At 37.6% G+C, this 20203-nt stretch overlaps 1 pseudogene; it reads left to right on the plus strand.

Moving 5' to 3' along the window:
- Nucleotides 1–11641: 11641 nt before the first annotated feature.
- Nucleotides 11642–18482, plus strand: LOC137989213 (C-type lectin 1-like; annotated as a pseudogene).
- Nucleotides 18483–20203: the final 1721 nt, after the last annotated feature.

The following is a 20203-nucleotide window of genomic DNA, read 5'->3' on the forward strand; positions in this document are numbered from 1 at the left end:
ACAGAGTACTGTTTCATTCTTCATGTAGCTGATAATTACATGTACTCTAGATGTAACTAGGAGCAATGGCTTTTTACTACCACTAGCTTCCTCATATGAAGATCTTGCTGGCCGCTTCCACCTACCTCTTTATCGACACTACGACAGTGGTGGGGAACCAATCTATGAAGCAGATGAAATAATAATGAAATAAATTGCAAATACACAAGCACCAACACTGTTCACACAACTCCTGCATTTAGTTAACAGCAGGACCAGTGCTCAGAGCTTGTAAAGGAAAGAGCTTCAAAGAAAAAAAACAGTAATGCTCTATTGCAAATAGTAGTATAGTAGTTGGGGGTTCCGGACCATCTTCGATGATCTGGAACCAACCCAAATACGTACTACTTTCCATATTATGGTTTTATATTTTTGGTCTACTATTTTTGATCTCATAGTTTGGAAACTATATATCTTTGTTTTACTATTTTTGAAAATCTATATGTTTTTTAAGGTAATATTACCAAGTGAAAAACTACATGATTAAATATTCACGTAATCAATCAAATGGAACATGAAAGAGTCACAAAGCATGACATTTTCGGAAATATAGGGGCTTTCCCGTGATTTTTAACCAACCACAAGCTTCACATTTTTACTTCACAATTGTGAAATATTTCCGTGAAACTTTTCAAATTTGTGAAATTATTTTGTGAAGTTGCATACATGAAGTGTTTTTAAATATATGCATAAGTAAATGAACGGAAACAATCACCATAGCGTGACATTTTGGTTAACTTTATGAGTAAACTTTATGAGTAAACTTTTGCCGTGTTTAGACTTGAGCGTGCTACCGAGGTATTGGAGTTTACTTACCTAGGTTAATATTTTGCGTGTGTAAACGCCAACTAATACCGTAGTAAACACCGCTCAAGACAATAGAAAGTTAACTAAGGTAAAAGTTCCGTCTACTCTGCGAGCAGGCATGGTTAAGGTCGGTAACCAAGGTTTGGATGACAGATACATCCGCTTGCGGTCGCATAGAATTTCACATCCTGTGGTGTCGGGATTGCGTCAGGCTCGTTCGATCACGTTTTCAAGACCAGGTTTTCGACCAAGTTTCCACGTCTGGTTTCGGTCTGCGAAGAAGGTATGGCAAAAAACAAAAACACCAATCTTTACGAATGCGACCAACCCGAAAGGTAAAGTTAACACCGTTGTATAGCTAATTTGTGCATATAAATATTTCTTTCTTGTGGTGATTGTTGATCCTCGCGCCTGTATTTATTTTCTATCAATTGTTTCGCCAGGGAAGATGCATATTCCACGTTGTCGCCATTTTCCTATCCAACCAATCGGACAATGTATTCGAACGCACATCTTGATATTCTAAAGTTCTCCTTCCACCATTCTTCAACAAAATTTCCGTTTAATAGAGCTTCAAACCAGAATTGGTTTCTCGGCCACGACCACGCACGTCTAACGCGCCTTGTCTTGCGAAGGGCAATTTGTAGCAGAATTAATCGCTTTCGTCTCGACCTCTTTAGGTGCTGCAAAAGTAAGAGCTGCTGCAATCTCGATTCCTGGGTTTGCTGATCAAGAACAAGAAAATAGAACGCGAGGACTACAAGAGCCACAGCTTCTCTTTTAAACGCGAGCATTTTATGCGTGGATTTAGAATTTGCCGCCAATTCGATAAGATTGTGATTGATGACAGATTTACCTTAGTTATTTGAGCCAGTATAAACACTGTACAAATTTACCAGGGTTTAGTAAGTTAATGTTTACCTTGGTAAACGCTTGAGTGTAAACACAGCATTTATCATTCAGATTGTTTTGGTGTGTTGATTTTATAATGTCCGTATGCATAACTTGTTACACCATTATCGTGAATGTACCGCTTGTCATCGAAGCAAGATAATGACACTTTGTTGAGTTCATAGCTTCCAAGTTGATGTTTATTGCTTCGGATTGTTTTCATTGTGTGATGCATTTGTTTGTTATTAAACTGTACGTTTTTATAATTTTCGTGAGTGATGTTCTTTTTGATGATATTTTTCTTGATTCCCTTGGCAGTCTTTCCGCCTTTTTCATTGTCTTTCATATATGAATACATTTTCGATCTCATTCCAACGAATTCGGTTATTGGTATACCTGCTGCCTCATCTTTGAATTTACCGATTACTTTTTTATTTGTCTTGTCAAAATATTGTGAATCTTGAGGGTAATCGCTGTTGTCGAATCTGTCTTTGTCCTTCCAAAAGTTTGAGTAGACATCTTCAGTTTCGATTTCATATGTAAGACTATCGGTGTCGGTAAATAGCAGCTTAGCTTTGTCTCCATACTTATTTTTAACGTAGTTGTAATGAAAATCGTACATTAAAGTCTTGCTTAGGCCCTGAAAAGCCCTAATGGAATGGAAATGGGGAGCGGTCAATTTAGTATGTACTGTATTGTATTGTATTTCAATTAAAGGAAAATACTATTCGTTTGAAGGACATCTGTAAATCTTGTAAAAGGCTAGCTCAGGAAGGCATCCTACCATAGAATAGTTGTTCACAGGTTCGATTCCCAATTCCCCGTTCTCTCGTTTAGTATATGTAGTATCCATTTGAAACCATATAAGAAACTACAATTACCGGATGAAATTGCACCCCTTCGGTGGTCACTCTATGTTTTTCAGGCTTTACTCAATTAATATGATCAAAAAGCCAGCCGACGCAGGACTGAGGTACAACCCCAATTAGCTATCAATGAATCAAGTCTGCTTAGCTTTAGCCGATGATACCGGCCGATATTGAAAGGTGAAAAACATGAACCGCTGACGCAGACGAATAGCACATGATGCGATCGCTAGTCTTCCACTCGTGAGAACTTAAACGTCAAAAGAACAAAAATGGACAATTGTTTCACTTACAATAAATCAATCCTGACTTTTACTCAAGAGACCCATTGAAGCGCAAAAATAACATTTCACAGTCTTCGCGGTCCATAATATATAAATCATCTCAAAGATCGTGGTTACAACACGCTTCTATTGACCAATTAGTGACTGACTACACACTCTTACTTGACGCTGGGCTGATTAGGTTGTGAAAAAAGTCACCAACAACAGTGCTTGTCACGAATAAATTTCACCGATCCAAGCATGCCTTTTCGAGGTTTCAGTTTCGGTTAAGGTATCCATGATAAAAACACCGAAAGGGAAACGCGGCAAAATGCCATTTAGATCTACCAATACACCTGAAGCAAGGATACGTTAGCGCGCTATATTTGCAAATTAAGACCATTTTAAAGATCTTGATACTTCGTATTACAGTTCTTATTTGAAATCCGATAAGTGCGTCATTCCTTGGTTGCCTACGCTGGTTTATGAAACTACATTCTTATTTCTTTGATCTCTTATAACTACTATTAGTATATATATTTAGCCAAGCCTAAAAGAGGAGCTACCTGTTTATTTAATCTTACTGTCTGTAGGGTTAGTGAAAATAAAAGGTTTCGAGTTGTCCGAGTTTTGATGTTTTCGGTTGCTGCTTTAATAATTAAATCATTTTCTTTGCTTTCAAATATATATATATATATATATTGCTTAACTGGTGAATTCCACGGTACATTTTACACTAAAACCCGATATCGCATGAATCACAAAGCGATGAGCTCGAGTACGATACCGGTTTTTTGAGTGAAATTGACTTTGAGAATAAAGAGAAAAAGCAGATCTAAGCAAATTAAAAATAAACAATCAGCTTTAAGTTTATATCCCTCTGATGCTTGACTTAAATAACTGCATACCCACCAGTGTGGACCACAGATATCATGATATGTCAAACTGGATTGAAACCAGCGAAAAATGTTGAAAGAAAACATCTTCCAAACCGTTTTCCACCTGATTATGAAAAGCGCTGACTGTAGTATGGCCGTGTAGCCGCGTCGAGCCAGAGGAAGCGCGCCAAAAGTGAAGCCTCGTTTATGTTTAGGTCAGTTAACCTGGGTTGAGCCTCCAATCCAATTATAAACTAGTACCTGGTCAAAGTTCAACTTCAAAAAAACAGCTGACATCAATGAGATCTAAGCTTGAGGTCACGATATGGTCACGTGATACTGGTCAGCAGATACCTTGTTTTGACAGGTGTCAATTGATCAAACATGGATGTCCAATATCAAAGATGTATGCTGTAAGCTGGCATGACACTGGTCACATTGGCATACATGGAGAGGTGGCCGTACGTACGTACGATCGATGACGTCATGGCTATAAATTGGTTACCATGACACCGCGGCAAAGTGAGGGGGCATGCACTTCGTCCATGACAAATCGATTTTAGCCTTTTGAGTTGATTCGGCGATGGAGAAAAAGTTCTCGGACCTTTTGATGATCAAGATCTCACGCTCAACATGGACTCGACAGAAAAACTAAACAGTAGTTCCGAGTTTTTTCCAACAAGAAAGACAAAAGAGGTAACCCTATTTTTTTTAGGCATCAAATATTTATTTGTTTATGTTTATGTCGTTTCCATGAAAGAATGAACCTTAAGTTATCTTCGCCAAACCATCTTTGCTCGTGTTTCGGTTACACCTTTGAAGGCCTAAAAGTTGTTAATTTTATCCTGACAACATTTTTCGTTTATTGTTTTTCGCTTAAGGGCAATTCTTCTAAAAACGCTGAGGGTTTTGGCACAACAGAAGTTTTAACCTTTGGCATGTGATACGAGAGCCATGGATTCTTCGGTGACCTGGTTGTCCACAGCAGGGAGAGTACACTATGGACTACCCAAATGGAGTACCCTAAAAATACTATTTCGAATGAGTACTGTTGATCCACGTGTAAGCAGTATCTCAAAGAGTGCTTACGTATGCCTCAACACCCATTTTAAACAGCATTGTTCGACAGTATTTAAGTCTAAGCACCCATTTTAAAAAGGTCAACTTTCGATTATTGTTGTGATGGCCGATTACTTCATGTAAGCTAACCTTTTTAAAATGGGTACTTTGACTTAAAGTGCCCCTGTGATCAAAAAAACCACTTCCTTTTTTCCTTCAGATTTTGAAAGTGTGTTTGCTTAACACCAGACTGGCAAAATTTTGAGCTTTGATTTTTATCCAAAGGCCGTTTACTTTGAGTGTAAGTTTTGGATTTCACGGTCCGCCATTACTCACGTTCTTTTTGAAATCAAGGCTTAAAACGTGGGTCACTTAGTGTTTTGTTATCCAAAGAAAAATATGAATTGATTTTTTGGTCACAGGGGCACTTTAAATACTGTTGAACAATGCTGTTTAAAATGGGTGTTGAGGCTTAACTAAGCACTATTTCAGATGCTGCTTACACATTGATCAACACTACTCATTCGAAATAGTATTTTTAGGGTACTCCATTTGGGTAGTCCATAGGATACTCCATGGAGTAGTGCTCCGCGTTTTGGCCTCTCCCTCCACAGCAGGAGCAATGGTTAGTCTGGTAGATGGTGATGCTTGTTGTGGTATTATTCCATTTAATTGATCTCTAGTTTTGTGTTGATTTCATTGTCCCAGTCATCTGACCTGAAGAAATCTTGTGGAAAGTGTTGATATCTGGTTGGCTGTCATTTTGACTGTGGATTATTATTACTCTCAAGATGTGAGCAAATGTTAGACAAAACCTCTTATTAAGGGAGTCAGTTAAGTTGTGTAGTTTTTCTTCAAGAGGGATCTTTACAAATAGGGCACATATTTTCATGTTTTTTCAAGTATCCCAGGTGACATCTGTGCATGAAAACGAGCAAGTGTCAATAATACATGTATTATATATTGTTTTACTTTGATCAGTTTCCTCTTGTTTCTTTAACATGTCATTTCAGTTCTGATTCCAGTGCTGAAGTCTAAAAATCTTCCTGCTGTTTGTACTGATCTGGTCACACCCATTCCAGGTTGTTTTCAGAGATAGTGATGAGGAGTTCAACATTGAATATTTTATTGGTTTTGTGATGAAAAAAAAGCCAGGCTTGTTATTCATCTCTCATTTTTTTCCTTCATGAGATCCTGCATGATAACAACAGTAATACTGTAAATCGAACAATCACAGATGTGAGCATGTCAATGATTAATACAAGATGATTTCCAAACAACTCTTCAAAGTTGTTTTAAAAAGGGACAATAATTATTTACTTGCCACACCGTTCTAAGTCAATGTTGACCAAGCAAATATAATTTGTTTATATATATATATATATTAAAGTAAACTGTCTTACTATTATTAATACAGCTGTATGTTATTCTAGTCTTTCTCTTGCTGAGCATGGGTTTCGGTATTAACGTCTGAGAATGCTTCTACTGTAACAGTGTTAATAATGAATATACATATGGTACTTACAACAATAAAATTAGAGAGAGATTTGAGTTACTGTATATTGTTTTTTGGTAACAAAAACCATAGTAGTTGTTGTTGAAAATGAACCAGATAGAGTTATTGTGGGTCCAGATAGAGCCATTGTGGGTCTATCATTGGTGATGGACAAAACACTGACCCCCAGTCCATGGACTAACCAAATGGACTACCCTAAAAATACTATTTCGAATGAGTACTGTTAATCTATTAGATAAGATAAGATAAGATAACTTATTTAATGTCAGATACACAGGGGGTGGTCTCCCAATCCCCCGAGCCACAGGCTCATGATAAAAGTGTTTGACAATATAAAAGAAAAATTAAATAATTGATATCTCGATAGCGACTAATTAAATTTAAAAAAAAATCGGGTCAAAGACAATTGCTACATTGACAGCCGATAAAATTTAACTTAGTTAAAAGTCTCCGAAAGGATGATGCATAAGGTGCGTTTTTGCAAGTGCAAGCAGTATCTCAGACGACGGCTACGGCAACGAAAAAGGTGGTCCAAAATATAACTTAGCACTATCGCAAGTATTTTGCGATTATGCTGTCTTGTTCACCTTGTACAATGCGGGCAAACTATCCTATAACTGGATGGGTACGAACGGTTTTAAAGTCAAAACAGAGAAAGACTGTTTGGTGGTAGTTTTTGTTGAAAATGAACCAGATAGAGTCATTGTGGGTCCAGATAGAGCCATTGTGGGTCTATCATTGGTGGTGGACGAAACACTGACCCCCAGTCCATGGACTAACCAAATGGACTACCCTAAAAATACTATTTCGAATGAGTACTGTTAATCTATGTGTAAGCAGCATCTCATATACTGCTTACTCAAGACTCAACACCCATTTTAAACAGCATTGTTAAACAGTATTTACTTAGCACCCATTTTAAAAAGGCTAGCTTTCGATTAGTGTTGTGATGGCTGATTACCTCATGTACGGTAAGTGAAGTGTAACCATGGCCGTATGGATGAAAATTATCAAGGTATCTGCAATGTAAGTAATAGTAGTATAATCAATTCAGTTCTTTCAATAGCACTCATTCAAAATGGTATTTTTAAGAGTTAGTCCATTTGGGTAGTCCATAAACTGGAGGTCAGTGTTTTGTCCACGACCTGCATGTATCATTGGGTAGTGAAACTGGATCAGATGTGCAGGATAAAATATTTGAGTATGAAGCAGAATGCCTCTAATTTTGCTGGATGTATGGTTGCATTCCTCTCTCAGTATCTTCACACATAGTGCAAAATTTAGGCTAGATTTTTGCTGGTGCGATGCATGCAAAAGTGAAATGAGTATTCTCCAAACACATGCTGGTTAATGTGTTGTATGTTTCATGATCATGATTCTCATGTCTCCCCACCCTCATCCCAGAAAGGCTCTACAAGGTGATCGACAAAGCTGGAAAAAAAATTCCACTTACCAGCCAAGAAAAAAAGTGGTGTAACAGCTGCAGAAAAAAGGGAAACGTCAAGTAGCATTGGAGTCAAATTTATACTTAGTTTCAAAACTCTTTTGCGATCCTCTTAGTTGGAAAAAAATCCTTCGAGTGCAGTGCAATAGCAAGATCATCGGTTCGAATCCCGATCTTTCAAACTTTCATTTCATGTCTATTCCACAGTCCAATTATATGACATTTCATATATTCTAAGAGCCCTGTTCGCTATTACTGTAAGTAAAAGGTTTGTTTACAACTGTCACCGTTCATAAGTTACCACAGTGTCAACGCCCTGGATGAGAACAAAGCAAAAATTTCTGTTCAGACAATGGGAGCCACCTGGTGTGTATTGAGCATCAAGAAGAACTAGATTTCCTGGCACGTAAACTTATAGAAGAAAACTTGAAATCCAAATATTTTATTGGCTTAGAAAAAAAGAATAGAAGGTGGACATGGATATGCTACAGTTTTAGAATATGATGACATACTCTGTGATCACAATTGGGATTATATTTGCGAAAGGCGCCTTAGCAGTTGCCATAAACGAGGTTGGTTAAAAACGCCTGAAATGCGCTCTTTGACAGGCGCCTCACGATTGCCATTATCACTGTCACTATCACTATAATTATCATTAGTATAATTACGTAGATGACTAGCTCACCTAGTCGGTAATTTAACAACTGAAGGAAGATTTTAATAGGTCTTCAGCAGGGACAGTACAAAACTGGACCCCTATCTGGACCTCCTTCTGGACTAAAGAAAACAAAAGACGGTTTTCAGTGACGTCATCAAATTCTGAAATCAAAATTGCAAGGTCTTCTGAATTTTTACCTATATGAGGTTGAAGATGACAAGAAATATATTTTTTCAAGTGGCCAGTTCCACGACGTCTTTCGTTTCAAAAATACAGCATTGTCACTTTGCGTGACAATATGAGACAAAGCTATTCTTAGGTGAAAAAAATGTTTATCCCTATCAATCTCAGCAGTTTGAGTCTTTCATTTAAATTAGGAGATGTGCTTATACACATGCATTTTATCTCAGGAGCGGGAAGTAAGCGCTTTCATCAAAGCGAACTCCAGATGTTCTCCTTGATTACCGTTGACCACCCTGATACACCATCTGCGCGCGGTCGGGAAACTGGATACTACAATTTTTAACAGCCAATCAGACAAAGGTCTCCTTTGTTCGAATGAATGTTAAAATACATCGCTCGTCCAATCAGAGACGAACGATAGTACTTCACAGTGCAGGTCAAAAAGCATTCAGCTTTCTGTAAAACAAAATGGAAGAAGGACTGGCAAGATTTGCTCTCCTTGGAGGAACAACAGATTACTTCATAGACGAGCAACAAAACAAAAACAGGAGAGCAAAGACTGACAGAGACGTAAGACTGCTAAAAACGTTTCTTCCAAGGAAGGAAGAGCTCCGGAACGTTGAAGAAATACCTCCTGCCCAATTCAATGAATTGCTGAGCGAGTTCGTGAATTGTGTGGTTAATTAATTGCTGATCGAAAGCAAAAACTGTTTTTGAATAAGGCAAAGACTGTGCTTGTATTTTATACAAACTATTTTATAAGAACTTAACTACCGCATTTTGATTTACGTTACATTTTTTAAATGAGATTTTCGCATTGGTTACTTTTTAAACCGAGGTTGTCCCATTTTCTTTGACGTTTTTATACTTCATAACTGTAACCATCTGCAAATTCGCGATGCTATTTACAATACAATTTTAAACGTGTTAATAATCTTTGTCTCTCTTTTAAAAGTACAGTCTCTCGGCAAATTGGTGTGTAAACAAATAACAAAAAAAATAGAAATAGTTGTCAACAGAGACTGAATATCGCGCCACATTGCGGATTTGGTAGTCTCCTTCGCAGTCATCACCCTAACAGGGAGTTAAAAGGGAGTTCAAACAAAGACGACGGCTACGGCAACGAAAAAGGCAGTCCAAAATATAACTTAGCACTATTGCAAGTATTTTGCGATTATTCCATCTTGTTCACCTTGTACAATGATGATAACTTGATGGAGACGAACGGTTTTAAAGTCAAAACAGAAAAGGACTGTTTGGTGGTTATATGCTGACGTTGTAGTCAGATCTAAAATTTGGTGATTTCACGTTGTTGTTTTGTGGAGTGCGGCAGAGAAATGCACGGAAATTTGTGCTGCACGAGCAAAACGATTATTTTTCCTTTTTTAACCAATCATATTGTTGCTTTGTGATGTAGCCGTAGACGTAGCCGTCGTCTTTGCTTAAATTCCCTAAAGAAATGACGACGGCTACGGCAACGACAACGGCACAATACAATATACATCATTCGTCAAAAGAGGAAAATAATCGTGCTGCACGTGCAGCACGCATTTTAGCTAATCTCTTTGCGGAACAACGACGTGAAATCACCAAGTATGAGGTTTGATGACAAGGTCAGCATACACATGTGAACCTTTCGTTCTCTATTTTTTTTACTTTGAAGCCTCTCGTACCAATTTTTTTTTAGGATACTTCTCCAACATTGTGCGACGAGAACAAGATAGGATAATTGCGAGACTCGTTTTCGTCCAAGTTGCCGTCGTAGATCTTTAAGTCCCTAATAACGGCTGCAAATGAGACTACAGATTTGGCGGCATCAAAAAACTTACTCGTTCGCTGCGCTCACTCGTTCGTTTTCTTGATGCATGCATCGCAACTCATGAATAAAAATCATTAATCGTGCGCACTTTCCATCGAATAATTTCTATTTTCATTCTAACTCATATTCCAAATGCTAAACCCCTAGATTCCCCAGGTTAATTTCCTCGAGCGTTTGCCACTTTTTTTTTTTCATTTATGAGCTCGCTTGTTTTTCGTGCCATACTCAATAAACTAAAGCCCGCCGCACAAATAGAGCTATTAGCTTAGCAAAGTTTCACTCGTCACTGTTGGTGTAAGCAAGTTCCGCCATCTACAATATTTGTAACACGCATGTTTACTTGCTTCATATTGTAAGCTGATAGCTTTGCTTTGCATGTGAGGAAAATGTTCACGCGTGCCAAAAATCATTAACAATTATTCCATAAGCGCGCGTTGGATATGAGATGGTAAATAGCCAACGAGGCGCGTAGTGCCGAGTTGGCTATAACCAGTCTCATATCCAACAAGCACGAATGGAATAATTGTTTTATTAAATTCCTTCAACTCCAAAAATTTGGAAGTACGAAATCGAGCGGAAAAAGCGAGCAAATCCGAGCGAAATCGAAAAAAACTTGATGAAAAGTGATGCGATGTTGCGTAATACTTTGTTGTCAGACAGACGCAGGCTCATCACAAAAACGCTTCTTGCCTTTTCGCGTACTTCTAAACGTCGGAATTGATCCAAACTTTCCACAAAAAAGTTTTTTTTACCTTTTTGGCTTTATTCAAAGAGTAATTTCGCATTCCGGCGAAAACATTTTTAGTTTAGCAACGCTTAACGCAATCATTTACCATATAAGGTCAAACCAAGGTATATGAGCTGATAACCGAAATTGAGTGAACCAATCATAGCACGCGAAATGCATTATCCGAGGTTGAGAATTTAATAATGTTTAATATTCGGTGCCGATGACACGCGTAAACATTAGCGCTCCTCAAATCTCCACCGCACACTGGGGGAACTTGCTCACGCGAACAGTCATAGGTAAAACTTTACTAATTAAGCTGATAGCTCTAGTGTGCGGCGGACCTAAGCGAGAGAATGCTTCTAGCTGACTAAGATCATTCATTGATGAATTATATCTTCTCTTATTGCTCCTACCTTCTCCCTTCATATGACCTTCTAGATGGAGAGAAAGCCTGCTTATGCTATACATTTAAGGATGGTGGTAAGCAAATGACATGGCCGCAAGCACAGTGGTTCTGTGAATTTTACAATAAATCTCTTGTTTTCATGGAGACGTTAGAGGAGTGGGAATTTATTAACGAAATTCTTAAAAATCGAACAGTAAAGCCGTACAATGAATGGCACATAGGATTGCTTCAAAACCGAACGATTGGGGATTGGACATGGATCAATGGCAAACCATTGACTTTTGATAAATGGCGAAGGGGAGAACCTCGAAAGACCGACAGTTTTGTTCTTATGGCAAAAGAGTGACCTCCTGGTTCCTATGGATCGTTTAACAGCATAAAAAACCATACACTGAGGGGATGGATTTGCGAGGAGCAAACAGGTACAAAAACATAAGGAAACAATATAATTAATAAGTAAACAGAAAATTAAATAAAAACCTTTTTTTTTTTCAAAATGCTAACCATTCTACTTAAACAGAATTTCTAAAGTCGCCCGTTAACTGGCACACAGGACCGTTGACTGAAAAGTCCCAACTGCATATTGCACTTGAATCAACGACAAGCCAAGCATTATGAACTTATAAAACTTATCATTCCGTTCTTAGAAGTTCTTGCTAATTCCTTTGGATTATTTAAAGAGCTTAAACAGCGTGAGTAGAGAGAATGACTTTGCGATGGAAAAAAGAGGTATCAGCGTATTCAAGTGTGTTCCAACTTTGCGTCGGTAAAATGAGAGTAAATTGTTCACATTTCAAAGAAACGGTTCCATACTGTTATATCATCAGCACTTCTGTTTATGAGATAGAGTCGTACAAGCGTTTGTAGTCAATCAGGCAACTACGCGCAAAATGGCCTCGCGTTGGTAAAAATTTAGTCAATTGTTAGAAATGAACCATTCAACAGGGTAGGCCATTTTGCAATAAGGCAAGCGCCTTGAGTACACGTTAACAAAAAAAAGAAACGATTGTTTCAAATTGAAAATTCCTCGCCCTTTATCAAGATCTACTTATTATAGAGACAGGAGTGTTTTACTGGAATGCACCACTCATAAAATTCATTACGAAACTACATCCCTAACCCGCGTGGCGTACTTTCCATATCCTCTCCAGCGAGGAGATTGATGACGTCATTTCCTGCCTTTGCATGGTTGTTTGTGCAAACAGTCAGTGAAAAATGGCGATAGATTCGTGAAGTTCTCTGAAGCTGACGCAAAATCCTTCACTGAGAAACAAGAAAATGCTAATACAAAGAATAAAACTTTATACAACTTAAAGTTATTCAAGGAATTCCTTGCAAGTGAAGGAGATGCGAAAATTGAAGAAATTCCTGCCGCCGAGATGCAAGAATTTACGATAAAGTGTGTATGTTAGAACGAAAAATGGTGAGTAAAACACTCCTGTCTTTATAACAAAAATAAAATTACACAATGGGTTGAAGATATGAAATTTATTTTCTCGTGTTTAAAACAATATCTCACTACTCGAGATAAAATTCATGTCTTCGCGCCGCCGTGTAATATTCTCTATTTGAATTTGTTTCTACACTTCTAAAGCAATTAAGCTACCACAAAAAAAAAAAAAAAAAAAAAAATCATAATTGACTTGTTTTCTCTTTGTGTCCTTTCAAGGTTGCGGCAATTTTATTGTCTCTAGTTAAAATGTAAATTTTACTGTCAATCGTTTCACGAGATATTCCAGCACCCAACAAAACGCATTAACATACAGGAAAAACAAAGTTTGGTTATCCTGCAAAGTTTCAGGTCAGTGGCACACGAAAAGCAAAAGTAGTTTATAAAATGCTTGTTTACACCTTATGCTAACCTGGGATGATGCGCTTCCAATTCCTAACATTTTGTAAAAGATTCAAAAAATTATAGCCGTGTATATTTTCAGGCTTTTCAGTAACCAATTTATCCAAAGGCGTTCTTTAGTAAGGAATTGCAAAATTTACCAGAACCAAGCATATGTAGTTCTAGGATTTTTACAACCATAATGCCCTGTATTATTATTTCTTTCATGTGTATTTGTACGACGATTATATTCAATTTAGGTTTTGCCTTCAAACACCCGCCCTAAAAAAAATGAATGATTTGTCGATGCGTAAGGGGTGATTGGAAATGCAATTTCCAGCAAGAAACAGAAAATGATAATGGTAACTATAATTATGACAATGATTAAGATTATATTTCCTTGAAGGAAATAAAAGAACCATACCTAACGAAACATATAACCGGCTTGAATGAGACGTCCTTTTTGTAAATGAGTCAAACTCTTTCCGATTCAGACGAATGCAAAGGCATTTGTATGCATCGGTATCCTCTGTCACCAACCACAGCAGCCTCAAGTACCATAAAAAACGCTTCAGTAGAAAGCACAACATCACTTTCAACAAAAGCTTATCTCCTGCATTTACCAGGTAAGGAGACGAGTACTATTAACTCTGACTTTGACAAGATCGTGCAAGGTGAAATACAATGGGACCAAGGTTCCCCCTCCCCCCCCCCCCCCCACCCACCCACCCATCCTCAAAGGTACTATTACCTTACTCTAGTTACCGCGAACACGGTTATCTTGTCTTTGCGAACACCCTGTGGATTCTTTAGTGTGCCACATATTTTGTAAGAAAGGATTCGGAGATGAAACCAACGGTTTATATTCTTTATTCAAGAAGACTTAAAACTCTAATCATTTTCTGATGTAATTTCAAAGGCAACACTTTCTCCTCAATTTTTTTGGACAGGTAGAGGACTGAACCTGTGACCTCGTGTAAGACCGATGCTCAACCTACTGATCCAGCCGGTGGGTGATGCCATCGGCTGCCATTCTAGACATAACAATGACAATGATGATAATGACAATGATGATGATGATAATAATAATAATAATAATAATAATAATAATAATAATAATCATAATCATAATTATAATAATGCCGTTAACGTGATGTCACGCAATAGCAAATTTAGTCCTTTTAGAATAGCTATTCATAATGCTTTATTCAAATTCAAATTAAAATTGACTTGACAAGGAGAACCTTGAGGTTATCCCTTTTTAAAGGTTCCCTTATTAAGAATAAACAAGCAAACAATAAAAAAACGTATCAGTACAATATTAAAAACTAGTATGAATTTAAGGCCTAAGAAATAGAGGCCTTTTTTTCGGTGTTTACATAGCCTCATCTAAACACGAATGGGAGTTGGGAGAATTCGAGGCAGTTATGCAAACACGAGACTGTCGAGAATTCTCCCAACTCCCCAGTGTTTAGATGAGGCTAGGTAAACACGGAAAAAGAGTCTTCCCTTGCTTTTATCAAATATTTCTCAAAAATAATTCGACAAATGAAGGAAAGTGCTGTTTTTTTTTACTTCTAGATTGAAACCGATTTTCATGATACGCCCTCATATTTTAAACCAGCTAGTCAAACGCGCGTCTGACAACACATAACCAATCAGAATTGGTGTGATGTCACAGCCCTGTTTACATACTCTCTTCTAAACACAGCTGTTCACCGATGCGCGTATTATCCCAATTATTTTATAATTCTTTATTAATTGTATTGTAATAAATGATCATATGTTTTAATATTTAAATTCTTTCTAAAATTCTTTATTCAAAGATAAAGTTTTGTTTAAGATAAGAGTATGCGTTGTAAAGTTTTCACACGCAGCCTCGAGCCCTTGACTGTATTATAGCACCAATCATCGGACTGACTAATTAGAATTTATCCTATGATGACTGACTCTTGCACGTCAGTTGTGTTCTTCAGACGAGGACACAATGATAATTCCTCTGCTAGGATTTTTTATAAAGTATACTCCTTACACACGGATGCACTATCTTTAGTAAACGCCAGTTTAAGGCCTGCAAGTGTAATTATCTCAGCGAGACAAGACCACCTGTTAACTAAAATGACTATCTTATGTAGATTAACAATTTCTTTTTGCAGGAATCAGCCACGGAAAGTAATTCTTCCTAACCACAAAAGTGGTGACGTAGAGGAAGACGTGACATTCATGAACCTGTTTGAGATTAGGTCCCAAATGTCAGAACTAGAAGGTGGATATGCTGCATTGAATATGCACAGAATGATGGTCAGTTAAATTTCCATGCCTCGATAATTGTAACACCGGATCGTTATACAGTAAGCGGAGATTTCTCGTTTAAACGTTTCAACGCAAATAAGACAGTACAAAATATGAGGAAACCAAGAAGTGTTGAGGACAAACAAAAGATGGACAAAAGGGAAGAATGTATTTTTTTTTAATATTCGCCAGCGCCTTGAGATAGCTTAGGGCCAACTCGGTGCCATTTATCATTTAGACATCATTCTTGGATTGGCCATAAGCACCTATGGCAAATAAGACACATCTCTTAGTTACGTACTCACTAATTACAAAAAAAATAGCAAGTAGGCCAGAAATACTCTCGGCCATTTCTCATGCTCTTACGCTCTCCAAACTTTCAAACTTTCCAAGTGCGCCACAATACTATCTTTTGTTTCTACATGATGTATAAGCTGCCATATTTTGTTCCCAGGATCGTTGTAATTGTAAAAAAAATGTAAATGTAAATGCTTTGTTAATAGTGGAAGTGCACTTAGCTATGCACTTAGCTATCAAGCTAGATCACAGGCACCCCACTTTGAATAATGTGAAAGAAACAATTCAAACTTAACAGAAACATGATTTAAGAACCCCACCTGGTACGAGGCAACCAGTTGGCTATTTACAAAGCGTGGTAGAGTTGAATCCGGGACAACTGTAAACAAATCCGAACCAGAGATCAGAACGGGATTTGAACCCCGGGGCAACCGGATGCAAACCCAACGTCCTAATTACTGTACCATGCCGCCTCCGCCCCTTATATCGCGCTGAGAGAGACTACCCTAGGAACGGCTTTGGGTGTACTAGTCTTGAAGGTTTGAAAATCTCGTTTTGCACTCAAAGGGACATAATTCAAAGAATGTTTTCTTTTTTTAAATTGTACAAGAAGGAAAACAAGCAAATCATGGTTGGGGAGAGGGGAAATTGTATTTCTGTTGTCCGAAAATGGAAAATAAATCCACTGAAGTTGTTTTTGCCCAATTTTAACTAGATGTTACTAAAAAGAGAATATTACTCAACATTTAATGAAATACTCTTCTTAAAAGCCAATTCGAATTAAGCAATCTTGCGAATTGAGTTAATTCCCTTGTCTTTTTGTACTGTGTAGTGTCCAAGTGGAGCCACTTATACATCCCTTCTACCTTCTGGCCAAGAAAACAATGCCTAGGGAGTATCCAAAGAGAGCCACCTCCAAGAGGACGCAAGAAAACTTGTTTTACGTGAGAATTACGCGAATATCTGTGGTCACTACTCCTCTACTTGAACATGATGATGCCTCAATTAATCAAAAGACCCAGGGTTGATTCCGCCCTCTTATTTGGACCAAAAATTTACAAGTAATTTAGAGGTTATTTGAATTTTAGGAAAAGGAACGTGACTGAAAGTGGGTGTATTAGCCCGCTTTGCTTTGCTGTAAGGAATAAAAGCGTCTGTGTATCAATTGAGACAAATAATATGTTGCTAAAGACTACATAAGCACAATGGAGACCATCGAGATATCAGAAATGACTATACGTTATGTAGTAAAGAAGAGGAAATGTCATGGCAGTACTCCTTAAGATTTTTTTGTCGTGGGAAGCTTAGAATAGATACCACAGAGATCTTAGAAATAAGTCCCTATGACTTTTTCCTACCCAGTGGAAATGCCATAACAGTGCTCCTTTAAATCAAGACCTTGCTAAATTGTGCAAAAAAGGTTTCTCTTACCAACACGATAGTTCGACTTTCTCCTTTACTGTTATGAGTATAACGGGTTCAGAGCATAATGGTACAAACAAGATTAATTCTTTTTTGGATTCTTCGAAGTTAGTTTGCAGTGACGCTGTTTACACGAGCTTCCCTTGTTTCTGAACACAACATGAGGAACAATATGGGGCTCTATACGAAATATGGGGCTTTACACTTGCCACGTATAGAGCCCCATATTGCCCCTCTTTACGTGCCACGTAAATAGATATGCCCCATGTATAACTCCGTCCGTGTTCAGCTTTTAGAGCCCCATATTGAGAAGCTTTCCCTTTTTCATGTGTCGTAGTTCCTCTGTCCATGTATCTTTTTCACATTTTGCTCCTCATGTTATACCACTTGCGGCCTAAAGGGGATAAGTGTTGAGACTCCAAAGAAAACTGGAAAGATAGCCAAGCTAAGAACTTTGCTGCTAAGATGCAGAAAAACTAAGCGCTGGCATGGTGTATGTCGTAGGTCGTGCGGTTATACCTCCATTCTCAATAGCGAGAAACGTCTTGATCAGATTCTCAGAAAATTTCGACGATATTCTTTCCAGCATAGTAAAACTTCGGGAGTAAGCTATTTATCTGCAATCTGGTCTGTATAGAAAACGGCACAGTAGAAGGGGAAGCGTAGGATATTCTTTGTAGCTCGTCATTGTAACATTTTCAAATTCCTAAAAAGCCTAATCGACTGTGGCGCCCTCACGTTTGTGGCTTACCAGAGGCCACTTAGTAGAATCGCAAATTAAACTCAAGTAAGGAACTATTTGCTAAATAGGGCAAATGCACGTTTGATTTCTTGATTTGAAAATATCTTGATTATTTTCCTTTGTTGAAGCGTCTGTAACATTATACATTATTAATATTAGTACGGTCATTACTATTTCTTTAAGCATTGTTTAAATTTTACAGATGAAGAGCCACCTTTCAGTGGAAATACTGCAATAAAGTCATTATTATTTTTATTATTATTATTATTATTATTATTATTATTATTATTATTATTATTATTCGAATCAACAAGTTTTTTGAAACGGATTTCACTATAAAAGTTAACGTTAAAAAACAACGACGTTTCAATCGGGTACCACGTAAAGGACGAGCATGGAGGGGGTCCGGATTCCATTGGAAACAACTTTGAGATTTTAAAGAAGTGTCAGAGTAAACTTGACTGCTTGATTTATGAAATGGTTTTTATTCGTAAACTTAAACCAAATCTGAACAAACAGAGTGACTCGATACGCGCGAGGTTATTTACTTAGCGTTTCTTCATGCCGCAATTTTTTATTCTTTTGTGTGTGTGTATTGTTTCTATGTAAATATTTTAGAGTTTTGGCCAGTATCTTATTAGCATTTTTGTAATCGGTTACATATATTTTAGCGCATTCAAAAATTTTTACCGTTCAACTTTAAAAATGACCGTCGAACGGTCGAAACGTCGTTGTTTTTTTAACGTTAACTTTTATAGTAAAATTATTATTATTATTATTATTATTATTATTATTATTATTATTATTATTATTATTATTATTATTATTATTTTGGATTTAGCACCGGCTTGTCCAAAAGTTGGATCCGGATTATCTTCTTGGGGGCCAGGAAACAACAAGTTGCCTAAGGAAACCAAAATTTTATCATGGCTTTCATCGCTCCAGAACCTTTCTCAGAATCCTTGCTGTGCCGGCTAGGAGAGCGGCTTTTTGTATTAGTTCTATAGAAGTGTTAGTGCCAATGCGCTTTAAGTTGCTTTCAAGCCTACTTGTTTATTTAAATCGGCCTTCATTATTAAAATCTCGGACCGCCTGATGGCAAAAAGATCGGTTTGAATTGGAAATGTAGCGTATTTTACATAGCAGGTCATTCGTTTACAGGATGGAATTGAACACTTCATGCGCCTGATGACCGCCTGATGGCAAAAAGATCGGTTTGAATTGGAAATGTAGCGTATTTTACATAGCAGGTCATTCGTTTACAGGATGGAATTGAACACTTCATGACTGAAAGGAGTGTAAGTAGGATTGATTGACTACCCTCAATGGCAACAGAAAAGCCGCTGAAACTTGCTCATCTTTCAAATTAAATTCCTCTCTCGACTTACCTCATTTGCTTGGTTTATCAAATTTTTGATTTTTAAGATAATAGTAATAGTTGTGACATTTAAAATTTTCCAAATCAAAGATCACCTTAAAACTGGGTAACTTGACTCGCAGTCTCAAAGGAATAAATATCTTAAGACCAGTCCATACTAGGAAATTTGATTTTGTTAAACCCGCACTCGATGTTGGACATATTGTTTGTGAGAGATCCGATACTTGCTTTTGGAGTTTTCTTGGAATGACCAATCTTGTCCCTCTTAATACCAACTTCCCAAGCACCGTCACCTCGTTCGTTACAGTTTGTAATCTCCTTCACGCGTCAGACAGTCCCATCATTTGTGTTAACACATTTTTGCAACCTTGAAATTTCTTCGTCTTCAGCTGATGCTTCACCAACTGATATGGCCCTGGGGGCAGCCGCATTTTGTTCAACATCTCTAATGTTCTCTTCTGCCACATTTCCGTATTCGACTAGAGGGTGCTGAGTTAGGCGTGACAAGGCAACAGCCACATTCTGTAGACTTGCTCTATATTTCACGGTGAACTCATACGGCTTGAGCCTCACAACCCCAAAGTTCAATTCTTGCAAAGGGCCGTGATTTACTTGAATAAAACACGTCGAGTTCAAAATATTTCGCTTAAAGGCATACATGAAACCTTTCACAAGCCAACAT

Source organism: Montipora foliosa, unplaced genomic scaffold (assembly GCF_036669935.1).
Source record: "Montipora foliosa isolate CH-2021 unplaced genomic scaffold, ASM3666993v2 scaffold_447, whole genome shotgun sequence".
Lineage (NCBI taxonomy): Eukaryota > Metazoa > Cnidaria > Anthozoa > Scleractinia > Acroporidae > Montipora > Montipora foliosa.